This window comes from Protopterus annectens, chromosome 5.part0, assembly GCF_019279795.1.
Source record: "Protopterus annectens isolate FY-2018-M chromosome 5.part0, PAN1.0, whole genome shotgun sequence".
Lineage (NCBI taxonomy): Eukaryota > Metazoa > Chordata > Ceratodontiformes > Protopteridae > Protopterus > Protopterus annectens.
The window spans coordinates 244,793,506-244,816,716 of NC_056735.1; positions in this window are offsets into that span (position 1 = coordinate 244,793,506).

A 23,211-nucleotide genomic window follows, 5' to 3' on the forward strand; every position below is an offset into this window, starting at 1 on the left:
TGGAAGCTTCCACGACTCCCATATCTGGCATGCCTCACAGCTGTATCAGGTATTTGCCAGGGGGGACATCACACAAGGTCACCTTGTGGGGGATGCTGGCTATGCACTGGAGCCATGGATGATGACACCCATCAGAAATGCACACACACACATGCAAGAACGCCATAATGAGGCACACGCACAAACCAGATTAATCATAGAGCGTGTGTTTGGGATGTTGAAATCACGGTTCCGGTGCTTGGATACATCCGGTGGAGCCTTGCAGTACTCTCCAGGCACATGTGCCCAAATATTCATAGTATGTTGTATGCTACACAATATGATTCTGCGGAAACAGCTGCTGCAGGGACATAATGGTGTAGGGCCAGCAAGCCCGCCACAACTGCCAAGGCAAGCACAGGCACAGGGCATTCAGCGCCATGAACACGCTGTGCCAGCCCCAGTAGGTAGACGGAGGCGTACCCAATACGCCTACACCCTGGCAAAGAGGGAACGCATAGCACATACTTTGACAGTGTAGGCCCCATGGACTGACACCTCCTTACCTGCACACACAGTGAAATGGACGCCACACAAACATGTCCGCCCGTAATGTGTACCGTATGGCCGGACCTATGTGTGACTCCAACAAAGGCACCGCCCAAACACTGCACACCCAATAGCCAGCAGAGCATGGAACGCCAACACCTCAGCACACGCCGGTTCTACAGCACATGGCGTAGCCGTATGCTGCCACTATCGCCGCAAGTCGACCACATATGTACTTATGTGCATACACAGATACGGAAATAGATATCAGTACACATGTAGAAATATATGTACGCATACACAGATATAAAGTACAACAGGTTAATATGGAACCCAGGGATGCAAGTTCACAGATAAGTAAGACGCGAAACCTCCACATAGTAAACATAGTGACCGACAATCCGATCATCCGGGAGGGTGGGCAGAGCAGGTAATGCCAGCCATGGAAATGTCAACCTGCATCAATACATATCTGCGTGTTGGGATGATCACCAGTCCACGGTACAGTAACGGGATATGTGCGTGTCATATCCATAGGATATGAGTGCGGAGATACACGCCGCTGCCGGCGATGCGGCCAATGTAGGTATTGTGTGCAACCGTCGGTGCGAAAGCGGCAAGCATACCAGTGAAGTGTACGTCATTATCAGGAACGTACCTCCTTTGGGGTGTAAAACAGTTCATGTTCCTCGCAGTTCCTCAAAGTTCCACATTGAAAATGTCTGTCAAACATCCATTGTTAGGAATGTATTTAAATGACATCCTGGTAAATAGAAATTAATCATAGTAATTCATTAAAGGTTCTTCATTGTAAGTAAATCAGCATACTTTAACCATCCTATGACCTACGTAGCTGATGTTGTTACTATGCCATTAGTATGTGTTCCACATTATTCCCATCTGTTCCACATTACTAATGTGTGTGTTCCTCATCTTGGAAATAGAAGGTTGAGAGCCATGGCGGCAATATGTGTATGTGTGAGGTGAGGTTGTCGTGTGTTCCGCTGTGTGTGTGTAATGTGTGTGCCACTGTAAAATGTGTATGTAGGTGACATGTCACAGGCGGAGTGAAATAACATGCGTAGGCATACAGTACAGGAACCATAGGCGTATGTACAGCAGTACCCACAAAGTAGTACTGACATCTCCTCAGTGGCTATGCTCGTGGCGACGTAAAACGATGCAAAGCGGAAATGTCCCAGAATGTACCACAGGGCCATAGCCAACAGGAGATGCAAAGGACGCATGTACAAACCATGACCGTAGGTATGGCGGCCATAAGGTAGACTCAACACGAGACGTCGTCAACGTTACACAGCATCAGGCATGTACGGCGAAAATACGAATGTGCTATCCCGGCACCGATCGTGAACACTTATGGTCCCGTAAATACCGCTGTGTGTTCCACGACCGTCAAGTAAGCAAGCGGCACACGAATAGGAGGCTACCGGTAGCATACAGGCCGTCCCAAGTATAGGACCACAATCACCGTAACTATCAGTGACAAAATGCCAATGGATAGTAGGCACGGACGAACATCCGCAGATATATAACCGATGTGAAGGAGGAATAGTGCACACACATGCAGGCGATACCGACTCCACACGACATCAACAAAACAAACATTCCCAGAACAACAGACAGGTAACCTGCAGCTCCCCAAGCAGGGATGGAGCACACACACAAGCATATCTGGTATGTATAAATGCAAGACCCACACCCCGTACCCGTCACCCACATCCGCAGATATACCCCATCGCACATATCAAAGGGATAACAGCTAAAACCGTAGCAAAAACATACAGGCAGTCAATGACAGCGGCATACCCGCAACAAGCCACGTGGGAAACACTAGCAGCAGCTGACGCATCCTTGCATCCGTTGTGTACAGGAATATAACAGCTATGTTACACATCTGAATGCACAATGCCATCGACAGATGCCGCCAGGACACGGACACCCACATGTCAAACAGAATACCATACCCAACACACACAATCCACGGCTAACACCACAGCATAATGTACCTGACACCACACATAGTGTATGCAGTCACACAAACATTATACAATACATACCATCCCCACGAAGGTAGTGCAAATAACTAACGGCCACACGAGGAATGAACCATGGCCTAGTTTCCCGGGTAACGTACGAATGGAGGAGGATCACCAGTGATATGCGCATAAGTACACACCGAGGAATAGCTATTGGCGTGATGAACCCACATGCCTCAGGTGACGAATAAAAGGAAGACTCCCTGGATATTCAAACCGTATGTTCACAACGAACACAAACGCTATCGAAAGACAATACTGAGAGGAAGATATTGAGGAATACAGAAGCGAAGGCCGGAAAGGTATGTCGAACCCACGAGATGTACTGATGTGTAACGCATGATACGTATGACTAATCTGCACTGTATGTGAACGATGTGTGTAAGTAAAGATACCTGTCCATTAGGCAGAGAGTGGTGAAAGGTGGTCATGTAATGCTAAGCCGCGGAGCATACCAACAACTGCGGACAACGTGTGCACAGCAGTGGGACAACATGTACACAGACGTGATAACCCAAGGTCCGCCATAGGGATTCCAAACACAGAACAATGCCACCACCCACGCCGATGCTGTCAGTGGATATCGAACAATGAAGCCCCACAGCAGGGGATAGGCCATGTATGTATAGTGTCACAGCACACATGTGCATGTGCATATACCGTCGATGTCATACGGAATGCGCTAACGCACGTATCCCACGCAGTAGGGGTGACTATGTCAATTATGTGTAATGCAAAGCTGTCATGATGGATATGTTCAGAAATCATAGACAGTATCACAGGCATAGCATGCATGATGGAGGGATGGCCTAATGTTATGTACATAAACAAGATATGTATGGCCTGCACATATGGGACAATGTAGTAGCAGAATAGGTACCTGAAATGGAGGGAACAGCAGGTAACCATGTCCAAACGTTCCGTAGCAGGTGCAATGTGTGCCACAATGATGTCCGGCAGGGCCGTGTGTAAACACATGTGCAATGTACACAGTAGTGTCACCCCCCCCATGGTAGTGTCCACTGAACGGCAGAAGTGGATGTCAACTGTATGTCTATACAGTACTTCCGCTGTGGTGGTACCATGGGTCTGTGTCACCCTACCAGCAAGGGAGCTATCACATGACTAGTGACACAGTGTGCCCCTGTGGGATGTGCACAGGACCTATGTCCCACAGCACGGTGTGTGTCCAGTCTGTGGATGTCACACAGACGCCCGGGCTGAGCAATGTGGCATGTGTGCACACATGCAGGACTGCTCCTCTCACCCTGCCCACTGCAAACGCCATGTAGGAGTACTACATGCATCACTACTGCGGAGAACATGGCCCATGGCAGAGTAGATTACACCCCTGTGTTAGTGGTATGCAGGTGAGTACAGATGTGTTACATGACTGTCATTTGCATATGTACACTGTCTGAGCCGGGTAGAGATCACAGCATGACTATACTGAGACATGTAACGTTGTATCCATTGTGTAAGGTACACCACACATGTGTTATTGTAACACTGCCCGCGTGTACATGTGTGTATGGCACAGGTACAAGGGCACCCAAGGTATCAGCCAGACATACGGTCCAGAAATGTGTGGTCCTGCACATGTGTACCCACGCCATGGTGGAATATGGCAACCACAGCACCATGTGGGGCATGTGTGTGTACATCAACCATGAACAATGTGATATGCATGTATAGGGACAGTATCCATGTGATACACACTGCATGACTGTCACTATACAAAGGTGATGTGTATGCACTATGTGTGATGTAACTGATGCAATGATATCTACATGATATATCTGCCACACTGACACCTGTATGGTTGTTAGCAATATGAGTAGGATGAGCTAGAATGCTGCCAGGTATGTAGATGTGGTATATGTAGGCATGGACAATACTGTGTGACAGCAGGTAGTGTACGTATGCAAATACTGAGCATGAGGGGCCACATGTCTGAGGACTGTGCAATGTCACATGTCCCTGACTTGTTGTAGTTAGCATGATATGCCTGCACCACTGTGTGACCTGTACAGGAGGCACATGGCGTAACATCCCGAGACATAGGGTACGATGTGATGCTGGATGTGTACATTGGCAATAGCATAAAGTGGAATGGTGCTGAAGGGCAAAGAGCAGATCATGTCTGATGTGATACCCTCTGTACCACCCCAACCACCCATGCAATAGTACGACAGGTGGCCAGCATGGGATGTGGTGTGCTGTGGCGCACATAAGCCCAACAAGGGTGCCAGTAAAGGCATGCAGGTAGTCAATGAGTGTGTGAAGCATGTATGTCAAGATGTGGCCCAGTGCCATACTGAATGGCCCAGTCATGGGTGTACAAATGCAGCCCCATATGTGCAATGCAGTACCACCCATGTGTAGTGTGATAGATGTGGTAGTGTGGTGGTCAGGGTACACAACGTACATGAATGGGCTAGCAGTCAATGCAATGTGCTGCTGCAGAGACATGTAACAGCCAGGTTGGCGGGATACAACAACTACGGCGATTGGTGGTGACATTGGGACTGTGTTCCCGGATATAACATGTGCATGGCAGTACTATGTATGTGTCCACAGGGTTAATACAATGTCCAGCCAAGGATTGGAACCCTGTAGTGAGTGAGAGTGTGTATTGTTGGTAGTACCCCATTGGCAGGCACGATGCCAGCAACATCTGTGTTGGCAATGCCTGCATGACTGTGGTATGCTGCATTGAATGTGGATGTAGTCAAACAGCAGAGACACACCACCACACTGCGTGAGGGCCCACACTGCAATGTCTGGCAGTCATGTGTAGGTAGCTAGCTGTGGAGTATGTGATGCACCATGAGGACACACCATGACTGTCAAGTGACACACCACACACAGGTGAACATAACTACCGTGCAACAGCCTGCACATGTGCCCATACAGCATGTGTGCATGGAACAGGAATACCACTGTGGCGTCTGTGAAAAGGCCAGTACCACCATGTCTCTGTGTGGAATAGCATGGTCCCTACCAGTGTGTAAATGTAGCAGAAGTGCACTGTGCTCAGTGTTGGCATAGGCACGTAGACAGCCCATTGTACGGGGTGCCATGCCATCAACTACCTCTGTCAGTGGATGTCAGTAATACCGGCTGTAGAGTGTATGTACCATGCATGCTGCTATGGTTGTGTGTTTAGGGTGTGGCTAGCAGGGATGAGAAGCATGGATGTTCAGCAAACAGAGGGGGGATGTGTGTAGGCATAGCACACAGACACATGGAGGTTTGGTGCATGCCAAGGGTAGTGTAGGTATGGTATGTGTCGTGTAATGTGTCACCCAGCTATGCGAACTGCATGGCTAAGCATGTGTGGGTACATGGGAGTCCATACTAGGGAAGGGCGTGTTGCTGTCAATACATAGCAGTAGCAACTGTCCTAGGTGCAATGTACAGTATGCCAACACGACCAGCATGTAACCTGTGGTGTACAGTGTATTCACTGTCGCGTGTCACAATGTGCGTAGCGGTCACGAACATGGGTATCTGAACATGGATTACCTATGATGCAATGTGTCTTGGGAATATACAGTATGTGTGTAAATCACTGTGTGGTGTGGGAACCACCCACCCGTGTGTGTTGCAGTCCAGGTATGTGCCTGGGAGGTATGATCTGTGCACAATCTGGACTGGCAGCTGTGCCGTGTAGGGCATGGAGGCAGGTCCCAGGCACTGCAGATAAATGACATGTGTGCTGTACTGTGTGTGCAGTGCTTGTGTACAGCACAGTGGAGGGTGTAAGCATTGTCACACATCACTGCATGCTGTGCCTACCTGTGACAGCCCTGACGGAGACAGACATGTGACACCGCTGCACAGGCAGCATAGCATGTGAAGATGTACATGTGGGCTGCACACCTTAGGCAGATGTCCACAGGTCATGTGTGCCACGGTAGTGTGGTTGAACACGGCTATCAGACTGGACAAACACTACATGCCTGCATAACTACAGTATGACCATAGTCAACAGTCCCAGTGACAGAGTAGGCCAATGTACACTATCCCTGTGTGCAGACCACTGGCTACTGGACACCTGGCTAGACACACACCTGGAGGGTTAATTCACAATTGAGCCATCACATGTCCCAGTCCATGTGGGCCGTACAATGTCATCACAGGGTGGTCACAATAGCAGGTGGCAAGGCAGACACGGTGTACCAGGTGATGTGTCATGTGTGCATATGTCGACTAGCACAGCCATTCACATGTCTGCAACATACTGGTGCACGATGTATACTGTTACATGATGTATGGAACTGCACTGTCACCCACTACAGGGCCATCTGACACAGGTGTGTTGTGACAGGTGTAACCCATGTTTGCACAGGATACACACCGCTGTTGTAGGCAGCCATGCTGGTGGCTACCAGTGATATATGCAGTGGTCATACAGACATACCGGACACAGTGTTCATGCAGGAATGTCCATTGTCATGGACGATGTGCTGCTATGTGAATGTAGTTGTGTGTTGTGAATGTTACACATCCAGAAGACACCATCTGGTGCAGTCATGGTTGTCAACACCAGTACACACATCCACAGCAGTCAGAACCCAGTCCTGACAATGTGAGTCAGTCACCCTCGTACTGTGTGACATATGTGCACATGGCGGAACACCTCCCACTGTCATGTAAGCTGTCTACATGATGGCTGGAATGTGCTGTAGAAATGTACAATGCTGGTAGCCCAATGAAGTACCTGGAATCAGACACAGTACGCTATGTCAGCCATGTAAACCATGCACAACAATGACCGCCCAACAGAGACAAACAATGCATTGACACATGGAACATGTGCACATGACAACCCCCAGTGAGTTATGTTGCACATATTGATGTACAATTGTCATCTATGTCCATAGCATGGATGCAGACACACATACTCCACAGGTAGTACCATGTGATGTAGGTAGGGGGCATTGCTCGTGTACATGTCACAGTAGCTGTACAGACACATGTCCTGCATAGCCGTCATGTAGGGGTAGCTGTGGTATGTGACTGCTGGACATGCCCGTACAAATGACCATGTCCCACAGGAGATGTGTTATGTGTGTACCACATGTGACGTGCTGACAACAAGCTGTGATGTGTACGGCTGCCGGTGTACCTGTGTGACATTGTCTGTGATGGGTGCAAAGGCATATAGTATCGTATTGCATGCCCACAAGCCCCACATAGGTGCATAGGCTGAACATACAATACAAGGAGTGTGTGGGATGATAGCAACCCACAGGAGGAGATGGGTATGGATGGCAGCCCACAACCACATGTGTGTGTACGGTGTTCACGTCCACGACACATGAGCATCTGAGAGGCTAGTGTTACAGCTGTACAGGGTTGCATGCATATATGTTCAGCAACATCCCTATGTGTCCCACCACTGGCCCGTGGACCGATGGACACCAACCAAATGTGCAGATATGAGATGTGCACAGCACATCACAGATGCCTACTGTAGAACAGGCTTACCGTAGACATGTGCACAGTAGGTCTGCGCCAGCTGCAGTCAAACATGTAATGTGCTGAACCACACCAATAGTCCAGGCCATGCCACAGATGGACGTGCATGCATCTGTGTATGTATGGCTGTGAATGTCTCTGGCATAGCAATATAGCTGTGTCACCGTTGTGAACAACAATATGAATGGGTTATATGTGTGAGGGGTGCGTCATAAGCGTATGGTTTGATCGATGATACCATCAGTGACCCTGCTATGTGAACATCCCTGTCCCCATACATGGATACCTATGCTGTGCCCAACACCACATTCACAGAGGGAGGGATGGCGGTGTGTAGTGCAGCAGCAGACATGGGGGTGGCAGCAGGCACTGGATGTACACATATGTGGTACCCTCATCAGTGCAGGCAACCATCCATGTGCACGGGATAGCGGTGTGTGTCCACATACAGCACTGTGTTGAGCAATATCCCAGCACATAGCACCTGCCAGGGTTACAGTGTATGCATGGATGTGTGATACCTGCATGCACCAGACACACCCTCAGCAAGCAGCGTGCAGCATACCTTGCTTGAGGCCAGTGTCCACACCATGGCGATAGACATGTTGAATGTCCATATACACATAGCAATGACATATGGAATGGACAGCCACCCTGCCAATATCGTTAACCCCCAGGTGGATCACAACCCAGTGCCATGTATGTGGCATACCCTGCCATACCATGCAGACCTGCCCAGCAAGGCTGCATGAGCTATCACAGTCCTACATGGTGCAATGGACAAAAGGCACTCTCACTATCAACCATACACAGCAGTAATGTGGCGGTGATGCATCCTGTGGTGTCACAGGTGCTGTGTGATGCTCTGGACAATGTGTGTGTACATGCTATGCATGGCCTGTCCTGCTAATGTGTCATGGTTACACATTGCCCTATGTCTATCACATGTGCAACACAGGTGAGCTGTGGCAAGTTGTCCAACACCCGTACAGTGCTGTGTGGATGTACATGGCACAACACATGCATGTGCAGGTGTCCATGTGTATGTGTACAGTGCCACTGCTGATGTTCACAATGGCTACAGACGTGATGTGTACTGACATATACACAGCGTCCAGGTGAACATCAGCACCGACGTCACATGGGGACCTATGCCAGTGATATGGACACAGGTGCAGCCAGGTACACATGTCCACAGCTGGCTAACATCTACATGGTGCGTGTATAGTGTGATGGGGTGGCAAACAGATATGATGTGACACCCACTGCTCAATGGTGTGAAGCCAACACATCGGCTGTGTCACTGCCACGATGCCTTTCACAGATTACTGTGCAGATGTCGTACTTGTCATAGCAATGTATTTCCAACAGTATGCCAGCACAGCAGTGTAAATGTGACCTGCCACCATCATTATGTCTTACAGATAATGCCACGTTCCCGGCTTCCTGCTTTCAGTCGACAGGAGGAGGAGGTGATCATCCCATACCTCCATACTAATCATGACGTCTTATTCAGTCATGTGCCACAGCAGGCACAGGAACGACAGGAGATGTGGGAGGAGATGTGCAGGAGGGTGAACAGCCTGGGCGGATACAACCGCACTTATCAGCAGATCCGCAGGCACTGCACAGACCTGATCCGGCATGCAAGACAGCGTGCCGCTGCAATCGCCAGACAACAACGTGGGACAGGTGGTGGTCCACCAACCCAGCCCCCACTCACAGCCACGGAGGAGCTCCGGCCAGTCTGGGGACACCCACGGAACAACATGCAGAAACCCATGCGTCCATCGTGGAGGTGGGTGTCTCCCGAACTATGAGCTTGGAGCTGCATGGTAAGTCAGGGATGCATGTTTGTATGATAAGTGACATGGGGGTGGGTGTCATAGTACAACACATAATATAGCAATACATGCCAGGTATATGGCCACACAGGACGCATACTACAGTATGCTATGTTGTGTTAGCAGACATGTGCATAGCACATGCTAACTCACAGATGCATGATGTGACATGCACACTGCTGACTGTGGCGATAGTAATGGATAATGTGTATACCTTTGTGTCATCCCTTTACAGGTACGTCTGGCGTGCCGCAAACACAAGGGTCTGTTGCAGGTAAGTCTGTTGCTAGTCAAAGGCATGATATGGTGTATTGATATTCCCCATGTGTCCAGGCATGACATGCACACCTGTGTGTGCCCCAGTCACGGTATACAGGTTGCACCAGCCGACACACACACCCCCATGTACAGTAGATAATGACTGTTAGCGTAGAGTGGCATGACACCACACGACCTATTGGTGTGTTATGTGCATTCAGCTATGCATACAATGGTGTAGGTGTTCCACAATGGCTGCATGTGTAGCATGCATCGGTATGCCTCTGCAGTATGCACACAGTACCACATAGTGAGCTGTGATCTTGCCAGAGCACAGGTGTTACCAATGTGACCTATGCCCCTGCATCAGGTGCACACGCCAGACATGGCACATGCCATGTCCCATGCACGTGGATGTCTGGCTGCAACAGTTTCACACCATGACATGACCTATGCACGACATAGCAGACATCCACACTGTCTGCATATCTGTAGGGAATGTGACACCTTACACTAGTATGGTTGTATGTCACATGGGCCACCACAGGGCCATGTGCACGATGTCCACCACACACAATTGTCAATGACCCAGACAGACAAGGCCATGGTCGATACCTACAGGCATGTTGCCACACAGTACATCCACAGTGGGTAGTCACCGTTGCACCCTGTACACACATAGTGGGCTCATCACTGTAGTGGCCCCCCTGACATGGAATGCCTCTCCACAGCTACTACAGGTGCCTCCAATATCCACCACATACGTGCTGCTGAGCGGATGAACCGACTTACAGACATGGCAATGTAATGCGACCAGGTCACGCATCACACAGAAACATAACTGTGTCCTGCTACTGTGCAGTGGCACAGTGCCCGCACTCCACACTGTACAGCTATGTACACAGCTCACACCAACCGCACCTGCACAGACATCCCTGTTACCCATACATTGTATCTGTAGACTGTACACATAACACTGCACCATGACAGCCATTGTGATGTGCTGCATGCAGTGGGACACCATCGTCACATGTCCACATGATACCACACATGTATGCGGTGTACATGACATAGTGTCGGCAGACATGTGTACTGTCAACACACCCGTGGCCACACGGTGTATCACGGCGATGCATGCAAACTACCATGAATGTGTGTACTGCATGCCTACTAAACGACACCTGCCTGTTGTACTGTTCCCACCAGGGCAGTGTGCATACTGCCACTAGGAATGTCTGGTCTACATTCACTGGTCTGTGGTGTGTGAATGCTGCATGCCACCTGCATTATCACATGCATGATGTGTGTGTGTGTGTGTGTGTGTGTGTGTGTGTGTGTGTTTGTATTGTAACTGATGGTATGCCTTTGTATTGACAGGTGCTGTAGGTGAGTTCCCCTCCTGCGGTCCAGCTGATGCTAGTGTCCCCACAGATACTAGTGGTGATGACCATGTGCATGAGGCACAGGCAGGGTCGTCACAGGAACACACTGTGCCATTGGAGAACATCACAGGTATGTCCCCTTCATCCCTGAACACGGTTCGGATGCCGACACATACCCCAACACCGTTGCCCATAGATGACGGTCAGTCAGCGTCTGTTGGCACCGAGCAGGAATGTGTGGTGGCTGCAGAAGGTGTGGGTACACACGATGTTGCCAGTGTAATGACTGGTGCAGTGCCATGCAGGCATGTGGCAGGTGCTGCTCGTAGGGGGAGCACCGCTAGACATACACCTGCTGTACAGGGTGCAGCAGCTGGTATAACCAGACGCATGTTCCAGACTGTAATGGTGGCGCAGGCACGTGCCGAACGGCAGAACCAGGAAGGGCAGAGGCTGCAGAGGTCTGCAATCCGTTCCTTGAATGACAACATCCAGGCATTGGCAAATGCCCAACAGCATCTTGCTGATGTTCTGGATAGGAGATTGGGTGAGATGGCTGGTATCCTCGACCGAGGCATGGCCATCCTCGAGCGTGGGCTGTCCGTGCAGGAACACCAGGTAGGGGTGAGGCATAGGGCACGTGGGCGTAGGGCAGCAACACCACTTGGTGCAGGTCAGCGTGTGCGTGCCACCTCCCATGCCCACCCACCCAGTGCTGGTAGCAGCAGCAGTGCAGCTGCTACTACACCGACCACACCAGGACAGAGCAGGCCACGTGGACATGGCCCTGGACGGCCCCAGCGTGGGCACGTTTCCAGCGGACATGTGACATCGGAGAGTGGACTGTCTGTACCTACACCTGGTCATGCCCGTGCGACCCCAGGCAGGCACGGGTCACGTCGCGGCAGGCCGACACAGTGAGCCATAACACCTGCACTGTACAGTCTGGGGCTGCCAAGCATACCCCGTGTAGGCATCACAGATGACTGAACTGTGTACACACAAACCCACACACAGCAAACACGACTGTAGGGCTCCACCACACCCACATGCAATGTACACAGACATGCCCAGTCACTGCACAGGCCCTTACACACACACATGATGTCATCCATTGGTACAGCCTATGCCTGTGGCACACATATCACCCTGTGCATATGATGAAGTCTCTGCCGCATAACTGTGAGCTACACCATCAGTGCATGGTTATGCAAACATATTCTGATGCACAGGGTGGACAAGATAGTGAGAGGTGTATGTGATACCTGTGTCTGCATAGTACGTGATGTGTATGTTGTGGTGTGTGTGTATGGCTGGTGACAGGTGTGTATGTGATGTGGGTTGTGCACTGACATCATGCAGCAGACATACCATGCAGGACAGGTGCAGCATTCATTGATCTGTGTACACAGTATGTGTGGCGGTTACATGTGTAGCACCATGTTGGTTCAGTTGACCCGTATGACAATGATGGTGTACTTGCATGTGCCTACTGGGAGCACTGTAATTAGTTCCCCACGCGTAGTTGTGGGGTACCCACAGGCATGTCTGGCAACATCAGCATAGCACAGGTACCCGCACTCGGCATGGACCCCTACATAGGAACATAGGCACATGTACATAACAGGGTATGTGCCCTACGACATGTGTGGACCTAGCATGACTGTGTGTGGCTGCTAACACCCCCAGGATGGGGATGCCACATCCATCAGTCCCCAGTCCCTCGTCCAGCACTGACACACAGATGATGCCTGGCGCATAACTATATCCACACATCCACACGTCATTATTACTCCTGGACGAAGGCAGTCAGTGCCTTTCCTTCACATGGGCTGGCACTCCTGTACGTGTTGTAGGGGTCTCCGGCCGTTGACCCTGTTCCCCCAGCACGTCACACTCATCTTTGTGGTGATGTGTGTGACAGTCGCTTCTGTGCCCGAGTTTGCCTGGAGCCTAGGAAGTGGAATATGCCCATGTCACCCAGGTCAGACATGGCCGTGTATGCCAGGCACAGATCACCACAGAGCAGATGTGCTGTGAGGGTTTACAGCCGGAGTCCCCTTGGTCGTGCAGCTTGTGACACATGCCCTAGCACCGTCATCCCCGCCTTGTGTAACATTTGCGGTCCTTCCGAGTGCTGCAGGCGTCAGGTTAGCTACAGGCCAGATGTGCCAATGTACGCAGTCATTGCTCTGGTGTGTGATGTGTACAGGGGTACAATGAACACCCCTGATGTCGATGCGATTCCTTCCAGACCAGGAGGTCACAGTGGAATGTCTTCACACCCATATTGCCATTGTGTGTGTTGACAGATGTTAACGACAGGTGTCGTAGCCATTTCCATGAACATGTCCACCATCTGGAATGGCTTACCACCTACATGTGACATTGGGCGAACATGTCCTTCACACTGGGTAGGTCTGCACCTTCTCTGGCATGTAGTAGCAGGCCATGGCTCTGGCACCAGTTATCCATGTCTATGACGCCCTAGGTGGATGTCCATGTCACATGGGGTGTTGGGTATGGTGGCCGGTGCGTAGTCATCTGCATACCTTGTCTGCCACAATCCCCCTATGATTGCATGCACATTGGAAGGTCGAATGCCATATGGCAGGGGGCCCAGGACTGAGCCCTGTGGGCCTCCACTGGAGACCAGATATGAGTGTGACAAGGCACCAGGAACACCAACCCTGTGTGGTGTGACCTCCAACCTTTCTGAGAAGCATCGGGTGACATATGTCCCCACATGTATGCTGGCGAGCCTTTCCATGAGTCCCATGTGTAGTGTGCTCTGAACGCTCCCACCAGGTCATGGTACTGTGTGCAAACCCACGTATCCCCATCAATGGCCTTGGTGACCACTCCAGACAGGACGAGCAGGTTCGGGAGGCAGGATCCGCCCTTGACTATGTTGTTGTGGGTATGTTCCGGTATTGGCTGTACACCGCTGTCTGTATCCATGGGCACCTGTATGGACCTCCCCACAGCTTTGCAGACAAGGCTGGTCAAGCGGATAGGGTGTGGCTGTCTACAGTCCATAACAGCACTACCCTGGCATAGTGGGACCACAGATGCCATATGCCATCCATTGGGGATATAGCCCATAGTAAGGCTAACATGACACAGTGGCCGCATGTGTGGGCCGAGGCCCTCAATGAGGATGGGTAGCACACAGCCAGGGACACCATCGGTGCCCATTGTTGCTGTGTCAACCGCCATAGAGATATGGGATCACTCCAGGCCATATGAGATGTTTGGGAGGCTACACTCTGGTGGGATGGATATGTCCTCTTGGGGATGTATGCATGGAACATGTCCGCTGGTTTGCAGACAATGTCTGTGGGTGCAGTGACCGTTGTACCATTCTGGACCATTTCCAGCCAAGTCTGTGTGCCCCCAACCATGTCCTTACCACAGTTAAGGAAGGCCCTATGGTTGTCTCATGTGCCCTCTGCAGTACCACTCCCACAAGCGGCCATGGATGATTGTATGTGTGGCCGTATGGTGACGCCGGTATGAATGGGAGATGGTTTCCCTGGTATTGACATTGCTCTGTCATGTATTAGCTCCAACTGTTGATGTACAGCTAGTCAGTGGCTGGGGTCCACCACACCATGTGCCTACCTGTGGTGGACAAGGTCCTGATGTTATCATGTATGCCTGTTGCAGACATGCATGTGGGTGCTCAGAGAATGCATTCGTTAGGCGGTTGCCGGTCTGGCCTGGGTTCAACACTGGCATGGAAGACTTGTAGGGTGCCACACCGGTTGTATGATGTGTGTGGTTTGTTGTGGAGAGGTCATCACTTAGGTCCCCCATGCCGGTGTTGGTTACAGGATGTGGATGACCAGTGGATCCACTATACGGTCTGGCATCACCATTGAGGGCTGTACATCCTGTGTGGGGCATATCCTCACCATGTGTGATGGGCAGAACTGTCAGACATCCCCCCCTAGTATGTATGGTGCATGGCTGTTTAACAGTGGCCAGGTGTGAGAACACCTGTGACCGGTGGCGTAGTGTGTTGTGCCATGGCTAATGTTCCCAGTCTATGTATGGGTGGTTCATGTCACCCAATACGGTGCTGTTGTGAGAGCATGCCCACTCACCAGTGTCCTCAGGACATCTGTGCAGGTAGCCTGTGTTTGGGAGGGTTGTCTGTAGCATGCAACAAACTGTAGGCCAGTCCTACACATGGTTAATTGCACCTAGATATTCCTCGCTGCAACGGCCATGTCTGTGGCATGGCCGGGTTGCTGTTGTGTGGTTGGACACACACGACGGTCCACATTCCGCCACCCATGCCGTCGCACCATGTGTATGCATGTCTGCTCTGTGGCGACTCTAAGTGTCTGAGCATGCCTAGTAGGCAGCTGTGTAGATAGACACACAGCACAGTGCACACCGCGGCCGACTGCAGTTGTATCCCGGGTGCATGCCTGTATCCCCTTCGCAACGGCCACGTCTGTGGCATGGCCAGGTTTCTGTTGTGTGGCTGGACACACACGACGGTCCACATTCCACCACCCATGCCATTGCACCATGTGTATGCATGTCTGCTCTGTGCCGAGTCTAAGTGTCTGAGCATGCCCAGTAGGCAGTGATGTACTGATCAGTAGTTACTTGGTATTCCCGACTGCAGCACTAACGTGTTACTGTACGGCGACCTTGGGATGGTAACAGGCTGCGTGACTGCGCACTCTGACCTAACTCCCGATCGGGCATTGCCTCTGCAAATGATACCACCCACGAGGGGTATGCCTCCTGACAGCGCCTGCTCAGTAAACTCGGTAGCTGCTCTGTAAATGCTTCATATTGTAGTGTGTTCATGTAGATAGGCGTAGGTTCGTCTCCCGTCCCTTCCGTGTGTGTGTGTGTGTGTGTGTGTCTCTGTGTGTGTGTTTCCAGCTGCCTCTGCGAATGAACATGCTTTTAGACGCTCCGCAACACATACCTTGGCTATTGCCAACTATTGTCTTGCGGGTGACGTCACCAGCCTACAAGTATGCCTCTGACAGCGCTCTCTTCAGTAAACTCGGTAACGCGTTCTGTAAATGCTTCATACTGTAGTAAGTTCATGTAGATAGTAGGTTCGCCTCCGTCCCTTCCGTGTGTGTGTGTGTGTTTCCAGCTGCCTCTGCGAATGAACATGCTTTTAGACGCCCGCAACACATACCTTGGCTATTGCCAACTATTGTTTTATGGGTGACGCCACCAGCCTACAAGTATGCCTCTGACAGCTCTCTTCAGTAAACTCGGTAGCTGCTCTGTAAATGCTTCATACTGTAGTAAGTTCATGTAGATAGGCGAGGTTCGCCTTCCGTGTGTGTGTGTGTGTGTGTGTGTGTGTGTGTTTCCAGCTGCCTCTGCGACTGAACATGCCTTTAGACACACCCCAACACATACCCTGGCTATTGCCAACTATTGTCTTCGGGTGCCGTCACCAGCCTACAGGTATGCTTCTGACAGCTCTCTTCAGTAAACTTGGTAGCGTTCTGTAAATGCTTCATACTGTAGTAAGTTCATGTAGATAGCCGTGGGTTCGTCTCCGTCCCTTCCGTGTGTGTGTGTGTGTGTGTGTGTGTGTGTGTGTGTTTCCAGCTGCCTCTGCGAATGAACATGCTTTTAGACGCTCCGCAACACATACCTTGGCTATTGACAACTATTGTCTTGCGGGTGACCACACCAGCCTACAAGTATGCCTCTGACAGCCCTCTTCAGTAAACTCGGTAGCGCTGCTCTGTAAATGCTTCATACTGTAGTAAGTTCATGTAGATAGGCGTAGGTTCGCCTCCGTCCCTTCCGTGTGTGTGTGTGTGTGTGTGTGTGTGTGTGCATGTGTTTCCAGCTGCCTCTGCGACTGAATATGCTTTTAGACGCTCCGCAACACATACCTTGGCTATTGCCAACTATTGTCTTGCGGGTGACGTCACCAGCCTACAAGTATGCCTCTGACAGCGCCTCTTCAGTAAACTCGTAGCGCTCTGTAAATGCTTCATACTGTACTAAGTTCATGTAGATAGCCGTAAGTTCGTCTGCGGGCCCTTCCGTGTGTCTGTGTTTGTGTGTGTGTGTTTCCAGCTGCCTCTGCGAATGAATATGCTTTTAGACGCTCCGCAACACATACCTTGGCTATTGACAACTATTGTCTTGCGGGTGACGCCACCAGCCTACAAGTATGCCTCTGACAGCTCTCTTCAGTAAACTCGTAGCGCTCTGTAAATGCTTCATACTGTAGTAAGTTCATGTAGATAGGTGTAGGTTCGCTCCGTCCTTCCGTGTGTGTGTGTGTGTGTGTGTGTGTGTGTTTCCAGCTGCCTCTGCGACTGAACATGCTTTTAGACACTCCGCAACACATACCTTGGCTATTGCCAACTATTGTCTTATGGTGACGCCACCAGCCTACAAGTATGCCTCTGACAGCGCCTTCAGTAAACTCGTAGCGCATTCTGTAAATGCTTCATACTGTAGTACGCTCATGTAGACAGGCGTAGGTTCGCCTCCGTCCCTTCCGTGTGTGTGTGTGTGTGTTTCCAACTGCCTCTGCGAATGAACATGCTTTTAGACGCCCGCAACACATACCTTGGCTATTGCCAACTATTGTCTTGCGGGTGACGTCACCAGCCTACAAGTATGCCTCTGACATCGCTCTCTTCAGTAAACTCGGTAGCGCGTTCTGTAAATGCTTCATACTGTAGTAAGTTCATGTAGATAGGCGAGGTTCGCTCGTCCCTTCCGCGGTGTGTGTGTGTTTCCATTGCTTTCACAACTTCTTCTGAAAAAGCAAATTCTTAAACTGTTCACAATCAACGATGTGATATTTAATATCTTGTTAAGACTCACATTGTTGATTGTGAACATTCTTAGACTTTGCTTTTTTCTGCAGACGTTGTGGAAACAACGAAAACGTTGCATGTTTTAATAAACTGTGTAAATGTTACGAAGACTTGTGTTGTGTCGAACTACGGGGACTATTCTTGCCGCAGGTTGCTGGTTTGTTTGTGTTTCTTAGTACAATATCATGTAATACGTGTGTTCATAGTATGCTTTCTGTGATGTTGACATGTGTGTGTTTCGTTAGCAGTGCGTCTGTGCTTTCTATGCTGTGGCTACATGTTCATTGTTCGCATAGAAAGTGACAAATGGAAGTGTAAGGGTGGACATTTAAAGCTTTGATACTTCCATGTTATGTGTAAGTCCCACGGGGCCTACGGGTGATTGCGCATTTGCGCATACATGTCTATGAAGTACCTTTGGATACCATATGCGACATGTCGTGGATGAAATGTTTAAGTTGACTGTTCCATCTACCTATGTGTGACATGGTTTGTGGCCATAGGGTGCCAGCAAGTCTTTCCTGTTCATTGGGTGTTTGCCATGGTCTATTGACATCAATCCTATTAATTCACCGAAGGATGTCTTTCATTGGTGGGAACGCCATAGTTTGACCATCGTATGTCATTCCCAGCAGACGTTGAGATTGTGCCATTGGTATGTTTACACAGGTCACCCATCTGTTCCACTGTATGGAAGCGTGTGATCCCCATTGATGTGCTGGCAGATTGAGTGCTGTGTACGCCGGTATCTGCCCAGCGGTCTGGCTTTGTATGGGAGTGTCTACTGTAGTCCCTATCTGTATTTCCTGGGTTATGCCTTGCAACAGCTGTGGGATTCCCCCAGGTTTGCGGCTATGGTTGCCATCTTGGCCGTACGTTTGTCCATCCATGGGAAATGCCTACTGGACACTAGTATAGGGCTGTAAACATTTCACAGCTGCATTCTCCATTTCCGGTGGATGATCGGCATTATTATTGTGGAGTAACGCATATGCCATGGCCACGTCCCGCACACGGGGCGGGACAACGAATCATCTGCCAATCCACACCGACACCCATTTTTGCATACCCACGATCCCATGTCTGCAACCCTCGACAGTACCCCTTGCACACCCTTCATGTGTGCGGAAATGGGATGTGAACGCACGTGTATGGACGCAGCAGCCTGGGGAGTCCTATTCATATGTCCTGCATTCCATGGACGGTTGTCATCACCCTTGAAGACGCTTGTGGTGCATATATCTACCTGTGCCGTAGTCACGGCTGTCACCTCTTCTGGCTCACACTATGCTGCCCACACTCACTTAAGGAGAAATTTTTGGGTCCTGCAATGGACACCGATGTGCATATGTAAAGTGTAGAACATGTTGGACTGTCTCCATTCGGCCAGTGGGTTTGACTGCCACCGTATGTTCCCCAGTCCCGGATGTCTGTCTGCCTACCCATATTATGTAGTGCTACGGAACCCGTGTCCTTCCACACTGTACCCATATGGTGTTACTGTAGTACTGCAGGTTGGCAACTGCTTTAGGTAATCCTCAGAGGTACCATTGTGAACTATCCGCCACTGTATTGTCATTATAACACAGCCGGTACATGTAGAACCTATTTATTCATGACAGTATGTTATTTATGTGTGGGAACGCCATATTTTAACCATGGTATGACCTTCCTAGTTAACGTTGTTGGTGTGCCATTAATATGTGTTCCACAGGTCGCCCGTATGTTCCGCCGAGTGGAAGCGGGTGATCCCCACATACTTGCTAACACCTTGGCTGCTGTGTACGCGATTCGCACGGCAGGATGGATGTCTACGGGGTGCGTCTACTGTTGTTTCCATCTGTATTTCCTGTGTTATGCCTTACTACGGCTGTGTGATTCTACCAGGTTTGCTATTATGGGTGCCATCTTGTCCGTACGTTTGTCCATCCTTGGGAAATGCCTACTGGACACTGGTGTAGGGCTGTACCCATTTCACAGCTGCATGTAGCATTCTCCGGTGGATGATTGTCAGTATTGGTGGGTGGTAAGGCATGTTCTGTACCCACATCCCTCCCACGGGGCGGGACAATGGATCATCTGCCAATCATCTCCAACACCCATTTCTGCATACCCACGATCCTATGGCTGCAACCCTCGACAGTACCCATAGCAAATCCTCCATGTGTGCTGGAATGGGATGTGGACGCACATCTGTGGACTCGACAATCTGTGGATTTCTGTGCATATGTCCCGCATTTCATGGACAGTTGTCATCAACCTTGAACACGCTGGGGGTGCATATATGTAGCTGTGCCGTAGTCACGGCTGTAGTTCATCTTGGTCTTCCGCTTGCACCCAGTTGGCATTGCAAAAGGAGAAATTTTGGGTCCTACAATGGACACAAATGTGCATATGTAAAATGTAGAACATGTTGGGCTGTGTCCATCTGGCCAGTGGTTGTGACCGCTGCTGTATGTTCCCACTCGCGGATGTCTGTTTGACTACACATATTATGTTGTGCTATGAAACCCATGTTCTACTACGATTAACCCAAATGGTATTGATGTAATGCTGCAGGTTGGCAAGTGCTTTAAGTAATCCTCAGAAGGCCCAGTAGGGCCACTGTATTGTCAATATAAAACAGACAGAACATGCATACCCTATTTATTCATTGAAGCATGTTCGTTATATGCGGGAACGCTAGTGTTGAAACATCGTATGACCTTCGTAGTTGAGGTTGTTAGTATGCCATTAGTATGTGTTCCACAGGTCGCCCATTTGTTCCGCAGTATGGAAGCGAGTGATCCTCATGTTGTTGCTGGCAGATCGAGTGCTGTGTACGCCGGTATTCGCTCGACGGTCTGACTTTGTATGGGGAGTGTCTACTGTAGTCCCTAATGTATTTCCTGTGTTATGCCTTACCGCAGCTGTGTAATTCCACCAGGTGTCCAGTTATAGGTGCCATCTTGGTCGTACACTTGTCCATCCATGGAATTGCCTACTGGACACTGATGTAGGCTGAACACATTTTACACCTGCTTTTAGCATTACCCAGTGGATGCTTTGCATCCTTAGTGGGGACTAAGGCACGTATACCCACAGCCCTCCCACGGGCGGAACAACGGATTATCTGCCAAACAACACCGAGCCCCATTTTGCATACCCAGGATCCCATGGCTGCAAACCCCACGCACGCATTACACATCCTTCATGTGTGCGGGACTGGGATGTGGACACACTTCTATGGACACGACAATCTGGGGATTTCTGTTCATATGTCCTGCATTTCATGGACAGGTATCATCAACCTTAAACACGCTGGTGGTGCATGTCTAGCTGTGCCGTAGTCACGGCTGACACTCTGTCTGGCCAATCCCAATGACTCGAAGGTGTAAACGCAACTATTTTTGGAGTCCTATGATGGACACCGATGTGCATATGTAAAGTGTAGAACGTGTTGGACTGTCACCATCTGGCCAGTGGTTTTGACTGCCGCTGTATGTTCCCCAATCGTGGATGTCTGCTTGACTACCCATATTATGTATTACTTGGCCTATCTATATCCACGTGCCAGTAAGCGGAAATACAGCAAACCTTGCGTCCTGCCCATCTTCATAAACGACATTCTTGAACATATATCGGCCAAAACAGACAATGATGAAAACGATAGACTCCACAGTCAAACGATACTGAGCTCTTTCACCTACTAACATGGGGCATCATCGGAGCACGAAATGCATTACATAGTTGTCCCTTATACACTTCCTTCAGAGTCAGTTTAAAGTCAAATAATCAATAAACCTGCTCATAGTTAAGTGGACAGTGCTACAAGTGTTGATTATAATGTGACATATACAAATCAGTGTTGCATACATTACTTCATGGAAACAATAATACGACAACAATGTGTTAATATAAATACAATATTGGTCAATACAATCAGTATCTTGAAACATAGTTGATAATTGTTGTGAGTAAACCTTAGAATGTAGTGTGTTGATCAGGATATTTTATATCAATGTGTATAATTGTAGCATTATGATTCCAAAGCACGGAATCAGTAAGTACTATTTAAGCATATATTGTACAATTATGAATGTAAATGGGTGGGGGACACATCCTTAACCTTCCCTGCTTCCAGTGGATCACACACGCACACTCGCATTTCCTAATTGTGGGTTATGCGCAGGCGCACATGCATATCTGTATTCTGTTTATATATGTTTACTGGGTCTGTGTGGTTACGTGTGTTGTGTTAGTTGTGACTATTCCGGTAAGATATGTCTGATCCGGTTGACGGACGTGTGCAGAATGCACTTACAACTTTATACATGTAACAGTCTTTGCAGCATGGACGCATTACGTACACATTCACATCTATATGTTCCATAGTCGTAATTCAAACGTGACTGCATTCACGTTTGCCAGTTACTGTGACCACTACACGTTAGCTGTTCGGTGTCATTAATATGCATACCCATGGTACTTAAGTACATTTACATATCCCCCCCCGCACTCACGCACATCACAGGCATCCATTCTCCTGCTGGGAAAGGTGCGGTACTGCATGTTAAACATTCCTTATTCCCCCTCGCTCATGGGCCAGCATGCATATGTGGTGACCGCAGGGATGTTCAGATGACAGGTGCTTATATCCCCTATGCATACAGGCCTTCGATTGTCAGGGTGTTGCTGTGGTGCTTTGGGTTTGGTCTTGTCCGCCCAGTGTACGGAACTGCCCTGACCGTGTACGAATGTTAGATGAGTCACATGGGCACGTTTTGTCCGTGTCTATGGTACCATGTCACCCCCCCCAATTATTCATAACCGTGTGCGC